The sequence below is a fragment of the Lygodium microphyllum genome, chromosome 18 (genome assembly GCF_053477565.2).
Source record: "Lygodium microphyllum isolate KBCC chromosome 18, Lygodium_microphyllum_v1.1.10, whole genome shotgun sequence".
In the NCBI taxonomy this organism is placed as follows: Eukaryota; Viridiplantae; Streptophyta; class Polypodiopsida; order Schizaeales; family Lygodiaceae; genus Lygodium; species Lygodium microphyllum.
Window position 1 is genome coordinate 103,097,732 of NC_141152.1, and position 20,339 is coordinate 103,118,070.

Sequence of the window (20,339 nt, forward strand, 5' to 3'; positions counted from 1 at the left end):
AGGTACTATCCAAGAGAAAGAGTTGAAGGATGGAAGAGCTTATTACCCGTGGCTTGCTTGCTCGAACCTTGCTTCTTCTCCTTTGCTTCAACCTTCGAAATCAGTCTCTCTCAATGGCGCGGCTCTGATACCATGTCAAGAATCGCGTGGTGGAGGGGGTTGCTCAAGATGCTGCGCTGAACACACACAGAATGCACAAGGAGAAGCTCACTCAAGAAACAAGAAGAGAGATGGAGGCCAAAACGTTTTCTTACTGATTTCATCTTCTTCTTCCACACACTTTACAATGTACACAAAGTATAGATAATATACAACTTAAAAGGAAAATGGCCTACTAAGTCAAACAATGCATAACTGACTACACTAGTCGACTGGCGCTATAACTATGCCAGCTGTAAATAGGTGTAACGACCTGAATATAATAAGTAATGAGTCAGTGGCCATGTGAGATTCATAATGACCACCGACGTGCTAAGTGTAGATGTGTGGACCTATCTAACCAGGCGGTCCATCATCAATATACGCATGTGTTGAGCTTGTCATCTCAACATCAAGAGCTTACCATATCACTTTGGGTTTACTCTTCAAGCACTAGGTATGCTACATTGCTTCTCGATTATGATAACTCTAGCAAATGGGGGGAACAAGTTCTTAGGAGGCATGTCAATGTAAAGGGTAAAAGGGATGGTTATCTTAGTGAAGATGAAAATGGATTACACCTAGGAGTTGAGTGAGTGCATATATTTTTTCAAAGGACTAGCCTCCAACTACACATGGGCTCCGTCTGCATCACTAAGATTTGGAATCTATCACCATCATTAGAGGACACCTCACCCTAGCACACAAGTCAATATCCACATCATGGTGTCACTTGGATCTTACACAAAAGCTTACAAGCATGGACCCCTTTTGTCACATGCTTATATGTATTTATATATATATGGGGGACTAAAGTCAAAGCAGCTTTTGGAAGCCGTTTTTAATAATCTCAATAACCCCCAAGAAAAAGCGAATTTCAAGAAAATTCCCACGCTGTCCGATCGGTTTCGACCTGGTCTACAAAGTTGCAGAAGAAATTTTTTTAGATTCTTCACGAATTTGAAGTTACGAAGGTGCAGACTGCTTGCTATATGCAATTTGCTTCTCTCTTTCACCACACCAACTTTCCACTCTATCCTTCTTGTAAATATATTATTATAATGTGCTTTGGGCACCCACCTCTTGTAATCTAGCTCCATTTCTCTATTTTGTCTACCACCATCCTTGGCTTCTTGCATGATGACCAAGGTGGGGACTTGTCCCATCCACTATTCTCCATATTTTCAAAGATGCCATACATCATCTAGGATTATGTTAATCAAGAAGATTAGCTTAATCTAATCCCTCATGGAGGCTATATAAAGAGCCCATGGAGAATGAAGAGGAGAAGGGGACAATGACAAGCCCATGAGAGCACTCTAGAATACCCTCATGCTAGTCCATCTCTTTGAGGTGAGTTATGAGTGAGTTTTTTTATTATATAGCATAATGGCAAGCTTCCTCTACCTCTTCTCCTATTATCTCCCTCTCTTCTCATCTTCTCATTCCATGTAGCATAATGACAAGCTTCCTCTATCTCTTCTCCTATTATCTCCCTCTCCTCTCATCTCTCTCTCTCATATTCTAATATGGTGTCTAGTACATATATTCTCTCTTGTAATTTTGTGTCTTGGTTCTCTTGATTCTCTTTGAGAAAAAGGATGTCCTAGCCCATCCTCCCTTTGGCTAGGTAGTGCCCCTCTTTAGTTCTCTTAGTGAGGATTGGAGGTTGGATGGGTAAGAGGCAAAAGAGGCAACCCGTTCATCGTTTCAGCCCTCATTTTTGGTGCCCCCACTGAGGACATTCTCAACCACAATTCTCTACCTCCTTATGTGGGACGATACAACACATGGTCATGCATCCTCTACAACAAGTGCCCCAAGTGGCTCTTCTCCAATGCATTCACCATATTTTTTTGAAGCTGGTTGAATTCCAGGAAGCCCAAGAAAGGAAGTATGCCTATCGGATGACAGCACGTATGTGGGTAAAAGTTGTTCACCTTGGAAATTCAATTCTCTCACAATGGAAAAAATCATGTTGCCATCAATTGCTAGGTTCTCATAATTGTGGTGAGTGTTTTGTAAACAAAGTGAAGGCCCTTCCAAGAGGTCCTCGTCTCCAAATCATCAAATCCCTCTCTCTCTCTGGCCTAATCCACATCAAAGGAGGACAACTATGCATGAACGGTGTGGAGTTTTGTAGAAGTCCAAAGTATGGAGACTATCTTCAACTGTTGTTAGCTCGAAGGTTGGGTGTGGTTTAAAAGGTAGCCATCACACCTTATGAAATACATGTCGCCATGGATGGACACACTAAGGCAAGAATAATCACTGGTGAGCAAATTCTCTGTATAGCAAAGTTGGTGGGTTCCAGAAAGAAACACTCTGGGGAAAATCCTTCATAATTCAAGAAAGTGCATTCCCTCTACTCCCTTAAGTAGTCTCCACTCATGAATAATAATAATGGCCCGAATTTCTACACCTTCCACTCTGTACAAAACATCCGAGTTAATGTATGCATCAGTAGGAAGATTTTCTTCCAGCAACGCCTTGTCATGTACTTTGGGGCTGGAAGATTAAGGGAGATTCTTGTATCACCAAAACCTATAATCTTCCCAATGCTAGACTACAATGCATCCTTCAATGTACATGTCTTTATCTTATTATAATAGTTTCTCATGAATCACCACGAGTTGTATGGACCTATCCGTCCACTTTCTATGTAAACTGCACATATTGTAGCCAGCACAAAGCTTAGATTCCAAGGCATTATTAGAAGCATACGAGGGCCTAGACGTCTTGCTGAAATCAATACATCTGTGAACCCATTCATCCTTCCCCTCATAAAATACAACTTAAGTCTAGATGTTTTCATCTTCGTACTCTATTAAGGTAACATGGAATTTCCAAGTTTTTTGGGCACAAAGGGGAGAAAGCTCTAGACTTTTTGGATGACTTAGAAATGGCCTTCCTAGTCACAGGCCGGGATGATGAAGCAACCAAAGTACGGGTCTTCTTTTTAGTTCTAAAGGGTGATGCTCGAGTGTGGTATCAAGCTCTCCCGAAGGCTACAAGGGGTAACTGGGAGGATCTCAAGACCGCATTCATGCACAAGTACCAAGATATAGAGCCACCTGAAGATATTTGGAGACAGCTCCTAGATCTTCGCCAAACCGTAGCAGGGTAGTACCAAGCCTATGAAGACATGTTTATAAAATTGTGGGATAAATGGACAACCTCCTTAGCCGAGGGAGAAAGAGTACTTGATTGACTTAAGAAAGATTGTTTTCTAGCCGAACTCCATCCTCTACTAAGGGAGAAGGTCAAAGGAAAGTTTCCCACATCCTATGAAGAATCAGTCACTTATGCGAGGGAGAAAGATAGAAAATTGAAGTATCAAGCCTAGTTGAAGGGGGGAGTTGAGCCCATGCATGTTTTACCAACCATGCCAAGGCCTAGAGAAATAGCAGAGGCCCCACCTGAACCAGAGATACCACAGCAAGAGCTCCTACAACACATTATTAATCAACTTGAAAGCCTTTCATTAAATTTGGTGCAAGGAGTACGACCCCCTCCCCTCATTAATGAAGGCAATCGAGGTCCAAGGAGACAAGAAAGAGAGTATGTTTGCTATAATTGTGGGGAGACTGGCCATGGCATGTACTTTTGCCCTCATCCTAGGCATTTTCTAGGAAATGGGTTCCAACCAAGAAGGAGGGGACAACAAGTGACACCACCTAGGGAAAGGTTTGTTCCACCGAATCCAGGGTCTCCACCACGGATTCAAGTTCTCCAGCATCCTCGACCACTTGCAGAGGTGCCGCCCTTGCCTGTCTAGCCGCTAGAGAGTCATGATGTTAGGATAATTAGTTTAGATGAGAGTGATGTCAAAGGGAAGGCCAAAGTAGTAGAGGTTGAAGCAATGCTGGTGAAGAAAGGCCGTAGAATTGAGAGAATGGAGCCTACACCACCAAAGGAGGTTGAAAATATGGAAGAGGAGGCAGAGTCATCAATGGCTGCAAAGACACGCAACAGTAAAAAGAGGAGGGCTCGCTCACGCCGACACATTGAGCCAGATGATTTTTCCCTGGGTAAAGGTACTAGAGTTTATGATTTGCTTGCTGATGTGAGGAATCAAGGGCCGAAAATTTCATGGCCACAATTACTACATCTATCTCCAACAGTGCGACGACAATGGTCCAAGATGGTAAGCATTAGACCCATGAAGAATAGACATGTGAATGCAATCCAGGCTAGAAAGATGAAAGATATTGTACTTCTAGTGGAAGCCGAAATGAATGGGCAGAGAGTGTCAAAGATATATGTGGATGGAAGTGCAGAGATTTGTGTCATGATGGAAAAGTTGATGCATTGTTTGGGATTAGAGGTAAATGAAACTACTAAATTTGGGGCCAAAATGGCTAACAATGTAGTAGTAAATTGTTTGGGAGTTATAAAGAAAGTCAAGGTAAAGGTGTGTGGAGTGCAATTGGAGCTTGACATGTATGTGATGCCAGTGAAGGGGGACGGCTATCCGCTCATTCTTGGGCGACCATGGCTAATGGGAATGAAAGTCAGACAAGATTGGGAGATAGGGGCTTTAGAGCTAAGGCCACAAAAGGGCCTGCAAAAAAAATGGAAGAGCACTATCTACAACATGAAGGAGGGCCGACAGGAGGATCTTGTGTTAGAGACCACCGCTGATGAATGGAGTTCCAGCGAGGGTTGGTCATCTATGACAAAGGGAGAGTCTTCTAATGAGGTGGAAGAAAGCTCTCTAGAAGTGATGGGGATTACATTAAAAGGGCCTTCTAGTAGTGAAATTCCATAGCAGCTTCCAAAGGTCGAGAAGGAGGGGTTAGAAAAAATATTGGCTAAGGATCTATCAGTTGAGGAGAAGGCAGCCGACATGGAAGTGGTGATTAAACACTCTGCACTTTTTATTTTTGATTATGAACACATCACAGGTGTGACAGCAGTACAACATCACATTAATCTAAAAGAGGGAGCAAGGCCGGTGATGCAGCGACTACGAAGGTTGGGAGTAGTTCAACAAAACGCTCTACTCACTGAGGTGCAACGACTTTTGAAGGTAGGCTTCATCTATCCAATAGGGGACTCAGAGTGGGTTTCACCTGTGGTGGTGATACCCAAGAAGAATGGAAAAAGGAGGATTTGTGTGGATTACAAGCCGCTAAATGCTGCAACTAAGAGAGATCACTTTCCTCTTCCCTTTCAAGATGAAATACTCAACGAGGTGGCCAGGCATGAGAGATACACTGTTTGTGATGGGTATTCAGGTTATTTCCAGATCCGAATAGCTAAGGAGGATCAACAGAAGACCACCTTCATTACACCTTGGGGTTGTTTTGCTTACAAAGTAATGCCATTTGGATTAACAAATGCCCCAGCTACCTTCCAGCGATTCATGAATTATGTCTTCCAGCCATATTTTAGGAAATCCATTAGGGTCTTTATTGATGATTTTTGTATTTATAGTTCTAAGGCTCTACATCTAGGGAAGGTGGATGAAGCTTTCAACCGACTCGCACAAATGGGGGGGCAGTTAAACCATGAGAAGTGTCGCATTGGCGAAACCAGTGTAACTTTATTAGGACATGTCGTAAGTGAGAGGGGAATTGAAGCAGATCCAAACAAAGTTAAGGCCCTATTGGCAGTGCCATCACCATCTTCTGTGAAGCAACTAACCTCTTTCATTCAAAAGGTGTGATATATGGGACGGTTCATTCATCTCCTCTCCCAATTAGTATTTCCACTGCAACAGTTAACCCACTCTGTGGAGCTCCTGTGGAGTGATGAAAGCGAAAGGTGCTTTCACGAGGTGAAGAAGGCTCTTAGCACCCTTCCTATAATTTTACAGCCTTGTTGGGATCAAGAGTTTTTTGTCAACCTAAGTTTTGGGGAAGATGCTCTAGGGGCAGCACTAATACAAAAGGATGCTAAAACTGGCCTAATGAGACTGGTTTACTTTTCTAGTAGAGTAATGACAGCATCAGAATAAGGGTACAAGATGGTCGAGGTGATGGTTTTGTCTCTAATGTTTGCTGTAAGAAAGTTTCGTCCTTATCTTCTCCCTAGGCCATTCACAGTGATCACGACGGAATAGCATTTTCCCTATGCCTTACAGCACCTGGATGTTTCAGCCAGAATTACTAAGTGGGTGATACAACTCCAAGAGTTTGACTACACCTTCAAGGTGGAGGATTCTATTCGAGCTTGTCTAGCTGATTTGTTGACCCATAGATGCCATCAAAAGAAGAAAAAGGAGAAGGGAAAGGTAAAAGAGGAGACAGGGTGGAGAATGTCCATGCCCTCTACTTTGATGGGGCCTACAAGCGTATTAAAGACAGAGCGGCAGCAGGAATAGTGGTGTTCAGTCCGAAGGTGACAAACTTTATGGAGAAGGTATCAGCTTGGAGGATGTCCATTCTAACAATGAGGCAGAATATCAAGCCTTTCTTTTAGGTTTGAGGTGGTGTCTTTCACATGGTGTCACTCGACTTAATGTTTATGGGGATTCTATGCTAATTATTAAGCAAATGAAAGGAATCTGGGCTTGTAAAAATGATAACTTAGCAGTGAAAATGAGAGGAGCTAAAATTCTCATGAGAAAGCTACAGAAAGCCCAAATCTATTTTGTGCCAAGGCGCACAAATGGCGACGCAGATGCTCTAGCAGCTAAAAAATTGAAAGAGGCAATGGTGGGCATCATTACACTAAAGCTTCCCTTGTTTTAGGGTAAGTTTCAACTACAAGATGTGCTTTATTTTCTTGAGCATGGTGAGGCACCTATACATATGAGTAAGAGTGAGAAAAGGTGGCTGGCTACTAAGGCCACTAAATACCGCTTGATAAATGATGTGTTGTATTGCAAAGGAAAGGATGCAGTGCTTAGAAGGGTGCCAACAACAAAGGAGATTATGGATGTGATTAAGAGCTGCCATGAGGGGGTTTGTGGCGGACATTTTGCTCAAGAAATAACCAGCAGAAAGATTCTCCAAGCCGGTTTTGTGTGGCCTAGTCTACATCGAGATGTGCAACATTGGTGCCGTACTTGTGACGATTGCCAAAAGGTCGGACCAAGGAAGCTAGTGCATGAGGAACAAAATCCCATAACCACATATGGCCCATTTGAGAAATGGGGGATTGATGCAATAGGGCCACTCCACGAACTCAATCTGGCAAGAAATAAATCATAATGGGTGTGGACTACATGACGAGATGGGCAAAGGCTTCAGCAACTAGTAGGATCACCGCCCAAGAAGTGGGAAAATTTGTCTTTGAAAACATTTGTTGCAGGTTTGGCACACCTTTGGAAATTATCTCTGATCGGGGTCTTGGTTTTAGGGCCAACCTAGTAGAGGAGCTAATGGAAAGGCTAAAAATCAAGCACAGGCATTCTACTCCCTACTACCCACAGTGTAATGGTTTGGTCGAAAAAGTGAATGGGCTGATTTGTAAGATAACTACCAAGCAAATACACATGCACCCCAAGCACTGGGATCAAAAATTGAGTGCAGCTCTTTGGGCCTACAGGACTTCATTGAGAACCTCACTTGGCTATACTCCATTTCACCTCGTCCATGGCCAAGACGCTTTTCTTCCTATAGAGGTGGAACTGGCCAGTTTGCGTGTTTTAGTAGCCAATCGAGAGAAGAATCAAGATAAGAAGTTAGAGGATAGGATCTTGGATCTAGAGAGGCTGGATTTAGACAGAGAAGCAACAGTCCAACACTATTTCATGTAGGCTGAAGAGAGAAGGAAGACATTTAATAAGAAGCTGGCTAGCAAACACATAAGGGAAGGATCACTTGTGCTACGTTATGATAACCGCTTTGATAACAGAAAGGATGCTAAACTTGTGTTCAAGTGGAAAGGGCCATTCATGGTCATAAGGAGATATCCAAATGGCAGCTATAAGCTAGGTGACATGGATGGGAAGGTTCACAAGACAAGGGTAAATGGATGGCAACTGAAGCCTTATTTTCAAAGAAATATGAACACTTTGGAGCAGTCATTCAATGAAGAGCCACCAATGAGGGGGTGCAGTCCTCCTTGCTCTATTGGACCATCATTATCAAGCTAGAGGCATGAATACCTCTAATCTAAGGGGAGGGCTAATGATCCGGGTTTTTTACAACCCGGATTACTACCACAAAATTTGGCCAAAGCCCCTATCAAGAGCTTACCATATCACTTTGGGTTTACTCTTCAAGCACTAGGTATGCTACATTGCTTCTCGATTATGATAACTCTAGCAAATGGGGGGAACAAGTTCTTAGGAGGCATGTCAATGTAAAGGGTAAAAGGGATGGTTATCTTAGTGAAGATGAAAATGGATTACACATAGGAGTTGAGTGAGTGCATATATTTTTTCAAAGGACTAGCCTCCAACTACACATGGGCTCCGTCTACATCACTAAGATTTGGAATCTATCACCATCATTAGAGGACACCTCACCCTAGCACACAAGTCAATATCCACATCATGGTGTCACTTGGATCTTGCACAAAAGCTTACAAGCATGGACCCCTTTTGTCACATGCTTATATTTATTTATATATATATGGGAGACTAAAGTCAAAGCAGTTTTTGGAATCTATTTTTTATAATCTCAATAACCTCCAAGAAAAAGTAAATTTCAAGAAAATTCCCGCGTGCCCGATTGGTTTTGACCTAGTCTACAAAGTTGCAGAAGAAACTTTTTTCAGATTCTTCACGGATTTGAAGTTATGAAGGTGCAGACTGCTGGCTATATGCAATTTGCTTCTCGCTTTCACCACACCAACTTTCCACTCTATCCTTCTTGTAAATATATTATTATAATGTGCTTTGGGCACCCACCTCTTGTAATCTAGCTCCATTTCTCTATTTTGTCTACCACCATCCTTGGCTTCTTGCATGATGACCAAGGTGGGGACTTGTCCCATCCACCATTCTCCATATTTTCAAAGATGCCATACATCATCTAGGATTATGTTAATCAAGAAGATTAGCTTAATCTAATCTGTCATGGAGGCTACATAAAGAGCCCATGGAGAATGAAGAGGAGAAGGGGACAATGACAAGCCCATGAGAGCACTCTAGAATACCCTCATGCTAGTCCATCTCTTTGAGGTGAGTTATGAGTGAGTTTTTTTATTATATAGCATAATGGCAAGCTTCCTCTACCTCTTCTCCTATTATCTCCCTCTCTTCTCATCTTCTCATTCCATGTAGCATAATGGCAAGCTTCCTCTATCTCTTCTCCTATTATCTCCCTCTCCTCTCATCTCTCTCTCTCATATTCTAATATGGTGTCTAGTACATATATTCTCTCTTGTAATTTTGTGTCTTGGTTCTCTTGATTCTCTTTGAGAAAAAGGATGTCCTAGCCCATCCTCCCTTTGGCTAGGTGGTGCCTCTCTTTACTTCTCTTAGTGAGGATTGGAGGTTGGATGGGTAAGAGGCAACCCGTTCATCATTTCATCCCTCAATTACTTAATATTGCATCCAACGTTTGTGTTTCACCCCTTTGACACAAAAGGACTTTCCGTGATAGCTCGTGTTTAAACCTTTGAAAACATAACTGTGATGGAGAGCCTCAAAAGATCAACATCATTGAGAGCTTGCATTTAATATTTCGAAACCATATCTCTCAACTTGGAAAAAATATGTCCCAAGAACAAGATCGTGTCTCTTACTCTATTAGCAAAGTTAACCTTTATCTAGGACTCACGGGGAGGAATTACTAGGTAGCAAGTAAAAGCTACTGCCCTAATTTCCATTTTTTGTTCAAATGAGTTTTTCTGTTAGAATAATTAGATAGACCAGCACTCAAGTATCCTATCTGTGATTGAGTATAAGGATTTTGTAGCATTATCACAGTATATACCACCACAATCGTTTATTCACATGCAAGTGATTTGTCCCATAAATGTGGGTATGTGAGTATAACATGGAATGTCGGTGACCTCCGTCACATGTCAAATATGACTTGTATATGGATATAACATGGAATATCAGTGTAACTTACATGTAAGATATTTTTTTTAGCCCACTATGGCAACCTAAAATAGCATCTTTTAAATATAACTAAGTTGTACATTACTTAATACTACATGCAATATTTGTGTTGCATCCCTTTCACACAAAGAAATTGCTGTGATAGCTTGTGTTTAAACCTTTGAAAACATACCCTTGATAGAGATGCTCACAAGATTAGCATCATTGAAAGTTGCATTTAATATTTTGAAACCATATCCCTCAGCTTGGGAAAAATATGTACCAAGAACAAGATCATGTCTCTTACTCTATTCGGAAAGTTAACCTTTATCTACGACTCACGTGGAGGAATTGCTAGGTAGTGAGCAATAACTAGTTCCCTGATTTCTATTTTGTGTGCAAATGAGGTGTTCTGCTAGTGTAATTAGATAGACCAGTACTCAAGTATGCTATCTGTGATTGAGGAGAAGAATTTTGTAGCATCATCACATTATATAGCACCACTATCTTTTATTTGCATGCAAGTGATTTGTCCCATAAATGTACGTATGCATGTATAACATGAAATGTGGATGGCCTCTGTCACATGTCACATATGACTTCTATATGGATATAACATGGAAAATTGGTGCATGGGGGGTTCACTCATAGTAAAGAAGACATGTCACTTGCGTGCAAGGACTTAAAAAAAAAACCCTATTTATGAAGCTTGTAAGACTAATATATCCCCCTATTTAAGCTTATAAGATATACATGTATGACTCTTTATGTATCCCCTTTCTTAAATGTAAGTCTTCATAGAATGCATACTAACTTTCTTTTTAAAATTGGAATTATCCTAAGCAATTAAAAGTATCAAAATGGTCATATCACAAAGTGATTTATGTAGTGACACTTGGATACCATCGAAGTATGTTTTGCAATGTTTTTGAGTGCTCGTGCCCCCTTACCATAGGAGGAGAGAGAGTAGGGGAATCGAATCCGTTTATACTTAAAGTGACTACACCAAGTAGATACCAAGCTCTCTTTGGAAGAAGGGGAGTTGAATTTCTCTACCAAAACCATGGGAGAGTGCCAAGTCCCCCCCTCCCACACTATGATTAATTCAATAACCCTACTATGTGAGGGTTTAGGGTTTTAACCTTACTTATCAAGGTCTCCTGTATGCCATGGAGAAACCAATCTATGGAGAGAGGTGATCAAATTCATCCCTCCCTTCTTTTTTCCCTCTATCCCCTCCTTAAATTTTAGTTCAATATAGGAAATTAAGAGGGGTCTACCTCTAATGTATACGCTTAAGTGTCCCCTTCCAAAAACCCCCCTCCCTTACACTCACGTGATACCATACAACATCTATAGTGAACCCCCCAAGAATTGGTGTAACTTACATGTAACAAAATTTTTGACCCCATCATGGACACCTAAAATCGTATCTTTTAAACATAACTAAGTTGTACATTACTTAATACTCCATCCAATATTTGCATTGCACCCTTTGACATAAAGGACTTTCCATGATAGCTTGTATTTAAACCTTTGAAAACATACCCTTGATAGAGAGGCTCAAAAGATCAAAATCATTCAGAGATTACATTAAATACTTTGTAACCATATCCCTTAGCTTGGGAAAAGTATGTACCAAGAACAAGATCATCTCTCTTTATTAGCAAAGTTAACATTTATCTAGGACTCACGTGGAGGAATTGCTAGGTAGCCAGCAAAAGCTACTACCCTGATTTCTATTTTGTGTGCAAATGAGGTGTTCTCTTAGTGTAATTAGATAGACCAGCACTCAAGTATGCTATCCCTGATTGAGGAGAAGGATTTGGTAGCATCATCACATTATATACCATCACAATATTTTATTTGCATGCAAGTGATTTCTCCCTTAAATGTGGGTATGTGTGTATAACATGGAATGTGGGTGGCCTATGTCACATGTCAGAAACTACTTGTATATGGATATAACATGAAATATTAGTGTAGCTGACATGTAAGATATTTTTTGTAGTCCATCATGATGACCTAAAATAGCATCTTTTAAAAATAACTAAGTTGTACATTACTTAATACTCCATCCAATATTTGTGTTGCACCCCTTTGACACAAAGGACTTGCCATGATAGCTTGCGTTTAAACCTTTGAAAACATACCCTTGATAGAGAGCCTCACAAGATCAACATCATTGAGAGCTTGCATTTAATATTTCGAAACCATATCTCTCAACTTGGAAAAAGTATGTCCCAAGAACAAGATCACGCCTCTTACTCTATTAGCAAAGTTAACCTTTATCTAGGACTCATGTCGACGGTAGCGAGCAATAGCTATTCTCTTGACCTCAATTTTGTGTGCAAATGAGTTGTTATGTTAGTGTAATTAGATACACCAGCACTCAAGTATGCTATCCGTGATTGAGGAGAAGCATTTGGTAGCATCATCACATTATATACCACCACTATCTTTTATTTGCATGCAAGTGATTTTTCCCATAAATGTGGGTATGTGTGTATAACATAGAATGTGGGTGACCTCCATCACATATCAAATATGACTTATATATGGATATAACATGTAATATTGGTGTACATGTAAGATATATTTTGTAGCCCATCATGACAACCTAAAATAGCATCTTTTAAACATAACTAAGTTGTACATTACTTAATACTACATATAATATCTGTGTTGCACTCTTTGACACAAAGGACTTACTGTGATATAGCTTGAGAAAAGTATGTACCAACAACAAGATCATGTCTCTTACCCTATTAGGAAAGTTAACCTTTATCTACGACTCACGTGGAGGAATCGCTACGTAGTGAGCAATAGCTACTACCCTGATTTCTATTTTGTGTGCAAATGAGGTGTTCTGTTAGTGTAAATAGATAGATCAGCACTTAAGTATGCTATCCATGATTGAGGAGAAGCATTTAGTAGCATCATCACATTATATAGCACCACCTTCCTTTATTTTCATGCTAGTTATTTGTCGCATAAATGTGGGTATGGATGTATAGCATGGAATGTGGGTGACCTCTATCACATGTCACATGTGACTTGTATATGGATATAGCATGGAACATTGGTGTAACTTACATGTAGGTTTAAACACAAGCTATCACGGCAAGTCCTTTATGTCAAAGGGTGCAATGAAAATATTGGATGCACTATTAAATAATGTACAACTTAATTATGTTTAAAAGATGCTATTTTAAATTATCATGATGGGCTAAAAAAATTATGTTACATGTAAGTTACACCAATGTTCCATGTTATATCCATATACAAGTCACATGTGACATGTGACAGAGGTCACCCACATTCCATGCTATACATGCATACCCACATTTATGGGACAAATCACTTGCATGCGAATTAAAGATTGTGGTGGTATATAATGTGACGATGCTACAAAATCTTTCTCCTCAATCACTTATAGCACACTTGAGTGTTGGTCTATCTAATTACAATGACATAACAACTCCATTGCACACATGATAAAAAAGAGGGCACTAGATATTGCTCGCTACCTACCAATTCCTCCATGTGAGTCCTAGATACAGGTTAACTTTGCTAATAAAGTAAGAGACATGATCTTGTTCTTGGTACATACTTTTCTCAAGTTGAGCAAAAAGGTTTCAAAGTATTAAATGCAAGCTTTCAATTATGTTTATCTTGTGAGCCTCTCTATCAAGGGTATGTTTTCATAGGTTTAAACACAAGCTATCACAGTAAGTCCTTTGTGTCAAAGAGTGCAACATAGATATTGTATTCATCATTAAGTAATATACAACTTAGTTATGTTTAAAAGATGCTATTTTAGGTTGCCATGATGGGCTACAAAATATATCTTACATGTAAATTACACCAATATTCCATGTTATATCAATATACAAGTCATATTTGATAAGTGACGGAGGTCACCCACATTCCATGTTATACACGCATACCAACATTTATGGAACAAATAACTTGCATGCAAATAAAAGATAGTGGTGGTATATAATGTGATGATGCTACCAAATGCTTCTCCTCAATCATGGATAGCATACTTGAGTGCTGGTGTATCTAATTACACTAACATAACAACTCATTTGCACACAAATTGAGGTCAAGACAATAACTATTTCTCGCTATCGAGCAATTCCTTGACGTGAGTCCTAGATAAAGGTTGACTTTGCTAATAGAATAAGAGGCGTGATCTTGTTCTTGGGACATACTATTTCCAAGTTGAGAGATATGGTTTCGAAATATTAAATGCAAGCTCTCAATGATGTTGATCTTGTGAGGCTCTCTATCAAGGGTATGTTTTCAAAGGTTTAAACACAAGCTATCACAGCAAGTCCTTTGTGTCAAAGGGGTGCAACACAAATATTGGATGCAGTATTAAGTAATGTACAACTTAGTTATTTTTAAAAGATGCTATTTTAGGTCATCATGATGGGCTACAAAAAATATCTTACATGTAAACTAAACTAATATTCCACGTTATATCCATATACAAGTAGTTTTTGACATGTGATAGAGGTCACCCACATTCCATGTTATACACACATACCCTCATTTATGGGAGAAATCACTTGCATGCAAATAAAAGATTGTGATGGTGTATAATATGATGATGCTACCAAATCCGTCTCCTCAATCACAGATAGCATACTTGAGTGATGATCTATCTAATTACACTAACAGAACACCTCATCTGCACATAAAATAGAAATCAGGCCAGTAGCTTTTGCTCGCTACCCAGAAATTCCTCCACGGGAGTTCTAGATAAAGGTTAATTTTGCTCATAGAGTAAGAGACATGATCTTGTTCATGGTACAAACGTTTCCCGATCTAAGGGATATGGTTACAAAGTATTCAATGCAAGCTCTAAATGATGTTGATCTTCTGAGCCTCTCTACCAAGGGTATGTTTTCAAAGGTTTAAACACAAGCTATCACGGAAAGTCCTTTATGTCAAAGGGTGCAATGCAAATATTGGATGCAGTATTAAATAATGTACAACTTAATTATGTTTAAAATATGCTATTTTAAATTATCATGATGGGCTAAAAAAATTATGAAAACATACCCTTGATAGAGAGGCTCAGAAGATCAACATCATTTAGAGCTTGCATTTAATACTTTGTAACCATGTCCCTTAGCTTGGGAAAATTATGTTTCAAGATCAAGATCATGTCTCTTACTCTATTAGCAAAGTTAACCTTTATCTATGACTCATGTGGAGGAATTGCTAGGTAGCGAGCAATAGCTACTGCCCTGTTTTCTATTTTATGTGCAAATGAGGTATTCTGTTAGTGTAATTAGATAGTCCAACACTCAAGTGTACTATCCGTGATGGAGGAGAAGGATTTGGTAGGATCATCGCATTATATATGACCACCATCTTTTATTTGCATACAAGTGATTTGACCCATAAATGTCGGTATGTGTGTATAACATGGAATGTGGGTGACCTCTGTCACATGTCACAAATGACTTGTATATGGATATAACATGGAATATTAGTGTAACTTACATGAAAGATATTTTTTTGTAGCCCATCATGGCGACCAAAAATAGCATCTTTTAAAAATAACTAAGGTATACATTACTTAATGATACATCCAATATTTGTGTTGCACTCCTTTGACACAAAGGACTTGCCGTGATAGCTTGATTTTAAACAGTTGAAGACAGACCCTTGTTGATAGAGAGGCTTAGAAGATCAACATCATTTAGAGCTTGCATTTAATACTTTAAAACCATATCCGTTAGCTTGGGAAAATTATGTACCAAGAACAAGACCATGTCTCTTACTCTATTAGTGAAGTTAGCCTTTATCTATGAGTCACGTGGAGGAATTGCTAGGTAGCGAGCAATAGATACTACCCTGATTTCTTTTTCGTGTGCAAATGAGGTGTTATGTTAGTGAATTAGATAGACCAGCACTCAAGTATGCTATGGGTGATTGAGGAGAAGTATTTGGTAGCATCATCACATTATATTGTTGAATGCTGAAATGACTAGATTTTTTGGTTGATTTTTGTTGTTATTTAGGGGTAAATGGTTGATTTTTGATAGATTTTGAGTGATGATTGGTTGTTCTGGAAATTTTTGAGAGTGTTTTGGATGATATTTTTTATGTTTTGGAAGCTCATGATTATTCTTAGTAGAAATATGAGGCTCTGTGGTGTTCTAATAGGTTCTGTTGAGATTCTGATACCTTCTGTTTAGCTTTTGTTTTGTTCTAATTTTCTTCTGTATGAAGCATGGATTGATGATTGATGAAGGTTGAGGTCTTTTAAAAGATTATTCAATATTTTTTGATATTTTGAGATGGTTTTATTATGAGGTATGAGGTTTTGATATACTGTGATGACCTTTTGTAACTCTCTATTGATCTTTTATAGATCTTTTGTAGAGCCTTTGTTCTGTTCTGTTTTGTTCTATAAATCCTCTATAGATCTTCTGTAAGTGTTCTGTGGAATCTATGTGTGACTTTGGGAAAGTTTTCTAATTTTTGGAAAGGATGAATCTAATTTCAAAAGAGCTAAAACAAATGGAGGAAGTAGCTTGCTGAAGACTTAAGAGAAGATTGGAGTGAAGTGACAGTAGTGAGCTATGAAGAGACACTCTAGTGGCTCTAGTGCCCTTTCATACCGCCCATACCTCTTGGAAGGGATATCCATGACCTAAGAGGGATGATTATGAGTGATTATTAAGTATTGTAGTAAGGATATGATGTACTATTGATTGATTGAGAGAGAGAGAGAGAGAGAGAGAGAGAGAGAGAGAGAGAGAGAGAGAGAGAGAGAGAGAGAGAGAGAGAGAGAGAGAGAGTCAGAGATTGTCAATTCTATCAAAACAATGTATCTATCTATGAGAGATTGAGAGAGAAAACTATGACAACAATGAAGATGAACACTATGTGATTATTTCCATTCAAAAGTGGTGTGTTATCTTGTGTTTCTTGTTCTATTTATGGATTCTATGAAGATATTGAAGATTATGGTTGATCCTATCAAATCCATGGGAGATATCTACTTATATGATGCTGGGTGAAGATTTGTTCTTTTCCTTGTTGTGGTTCTCAAAAGAATTAAAAAAAAGCTTGTTGGTATTAAACTATATATTTTATTGTATTAGAAACCCCTTTTCCTTGGTGTTCCTCTCCCTTGCAATCAACAAGCATCAGAAGAGGCAAAAAATGAAGAAAATGGCATTGCCAAGAAGAGGAGAATTCAATGGATGCTTTCAAAGTTCCTTCTTCCACTGAAGAGTTGGAGATTCTTATTGCCAAAGCCACTTTCTACAAGAAGTTCATCCCACAATGGTGGAAACATATTACTATCGTGATGCAAGCTCTATGTGGCGGACTATTTCCTCTTCTTGTTGAAGCAACAGAGACATGCATCTTGGTGGTAAATTGTTTGGAAACAAACTGAAGAGAAAAAATAGAGAGAATGACCATCCATGGAAGATTTAACATTCATTGAGAAGTTTCCAGACATCATCAAGTGGGAGATCATGAAGAAGCTTCAGGAGTCATGGTCTGTGGAGGTTCATAAAAACAAGAAAGAAAAGAGTTGGAATTTATTTGTGGATGCTCAACAACAAGATATGTGGGATGCTTGGTGCACGGACAAACTCCTGCTTGTTCAATTAGCAACACATTGGAAGTTGGTAGACAGGGTATTTTTCACAACATACATTGTTGAAACCCTCAAAAGCTGGCATTATTATAATGATGGCACAACAATGATCCTAATAAGAATGAGTTTTGATACTTTCAGATCAGAATATCTCCCCCTCCGTAGTGGTTTGCAAGCTGAATTCAAAGATGATGAAAAGAAGGAAGTAGAAGAAATATTGGTGAGAGAGTCCTCTAGAGACTAAAGCCCCTCTGATTCTATTATGTTGAGTACAGAACAATTGCTTGGAGCCAACTCCTTGATGAATGATGCAATCAAGAGGCAAGCGGTAGAACGAGTCTAGAGGTACGTGAGAAGAGAGAATGCAAGAATCAAGGCTAAGAATGAGCTTGCAACAGAAGCCTCCTTTGATGCCTTAAAAGCACTCTTTACAAAAGTCCCCATGGCAACTCAAGGTCCCCTTCCTAGTTAGATTTGTCCTGGAAATATTGATGAGAGGCCAACAAATATAGTCCCATTGCCAATTTTTAAGGGAGAGTACAATGAAGACCCCGATCTTCATGTAGTAGAGTTTATGGTAGCATGAGTGGCTAACAATGCCAGAACCCCTGAGCATTGGTTAGCAATCTTCCCCGCCACTTTCAAGGGCATAGTGTTTCAATGGTATGAGAGACAAGTAGCAAGAACTTTTGGCACATGGGACGACCTGAAGTTGGCATTCCTCACCAAATTCAGGCGTGAAGGTTTTGAAAAGAGGATGCGAGAGGAGTTCATGAACCTAAGTCAGTCCTCTGGAGAAAGACTAGAAGCTTATGTCTCATGAATGGAAACCATCCTGAAGAGATGGATCAATCATCACTTGGATGAAGGCATCTAGAAAGGAGTATTCCTCAGAGGCCTACAACTAGAAGTTCGCAAGTTTGTGGAATTGAAAAGACCAGTCAATCTGTAGGCTGCAGTGGAAGGTGCAAGACTGTATCACGAAGTTGAAGCAAGGCTGTCAATGATCCTAGGAAGAGTAGTCTTATCTCCTCCCATGCCAAGAATAGTATATCCACCAAATGCAGTTCCAGGGATAGTTTCCTACCCCTATCCCTAGATGCAAACAATGTCGCAGTACAACGCACCTAGTCCACATGGATAGTTTCCTACCCCTATCCCCAGATGCAAACAATGTCGCAGTACAATGCACCTAGTCCACAGTGGCCACAAATGACAATGCCTCAAATGATGGTTTAACCACAACAACAATGGCCTCAAACAGTTCCTCCAATGGTGACTCAACAACAGTGGAATCCTACCCACTGGAATCAACAACCCCAAATCTCAACAGGAGATCTGAATTAGAACTAGAACAGAGGACCCTCTGGATCAACCCAACCCGTATATGTAGTAATTACAGAAGCTTCCCAAAACCCTACTACAAGTACATCAGGAGGTGAAAATCTGAGGGACTACCTATCTAAATCAGTTGCAAGTATTAAGAAAGAGCTAAGGGATTTGATTATAGAACAACTACAGATGCTGAAGGTGAATACTGCTAATATATCCACTCCTGCAAGAGGTGGGAGAGATGTGATGCATTCAAATACATGGTGCAGAAAGTGCCATCAAGAGGGACATTTAGCCACTGAATGTACCCGAAAACCAACCATTCCTGGAGCTTCTGTTCATATTGTTTGAGAAAGAACCATATAGAGGATATCCACTCTCTAAAAGAGATGCAGAATGAAGACATAAAGATGAAAACACAAGATTCAACCTACTAGAATCCAAAATGACAAATATTTGACCAAAGTCTAGGGAGTTTGGTCTTACTTTCGGTCCAGGGATATTTCAAAGTTACAAAGGACGACAGTCCGCTGGTGATGGTTAGAGATCAGAAGTGCAATGTTACAAATGTGGAGAAAAGGGTCATATCTCACCGAATTGTCCAAATCCTAGAAGATTTGTGGATTACAAGCCCTTATGCAGTTGATGCAAAGGAGAAGGCTATAGTGCAAAATATTGTCCAAGTTCAACCCCTCTAAAATCTACTTCTGATACCCACCCCAACGAAGACCCAAGAACTTGCTTCCAATTTGGTGGAATTGGAAGTGGCCACAATAACATGAGCAAAGAAGGGAGAAACCATACTTCCAAAAGAGAACGCTCCTTCTACCAAGACTGTGAAATTCAACCTCCCTCAAGAAAAGCAGAACAATGCAATCTAGAGTAAGGAGGCATATAGCACTATAGAGCCCTAGAGAGCTACATAGACAATTGCAGAGACATGACCAATGGTCCAAGAAATAGAGGATGCGGAAGTCCCTCATGAAGAAGAAGCGCAAATGTTGCCACTCCTAGAAGAAAAAGGAAAGATGAAAGTGGGTGTGGCCCCATTTCTTAGTTGATTGGAAAAGCATGTGGATCCTATCAAAGAGTATGATTTGGTCAAAGACCTAGACACCTTTAAACCAAACCTAACATTCCAACATTTGCTTATGCTGCTTCCCAGTTGCCAAAAAAGATTCAAAAGCATTTTGACAAGAAGATGCGGCCTAAGGATTGCTCCCCCAAGAACAACAAAGTCCAGTAGAACCTCAAAACACGTGAAGGAAGTAGATGTGGCCAACA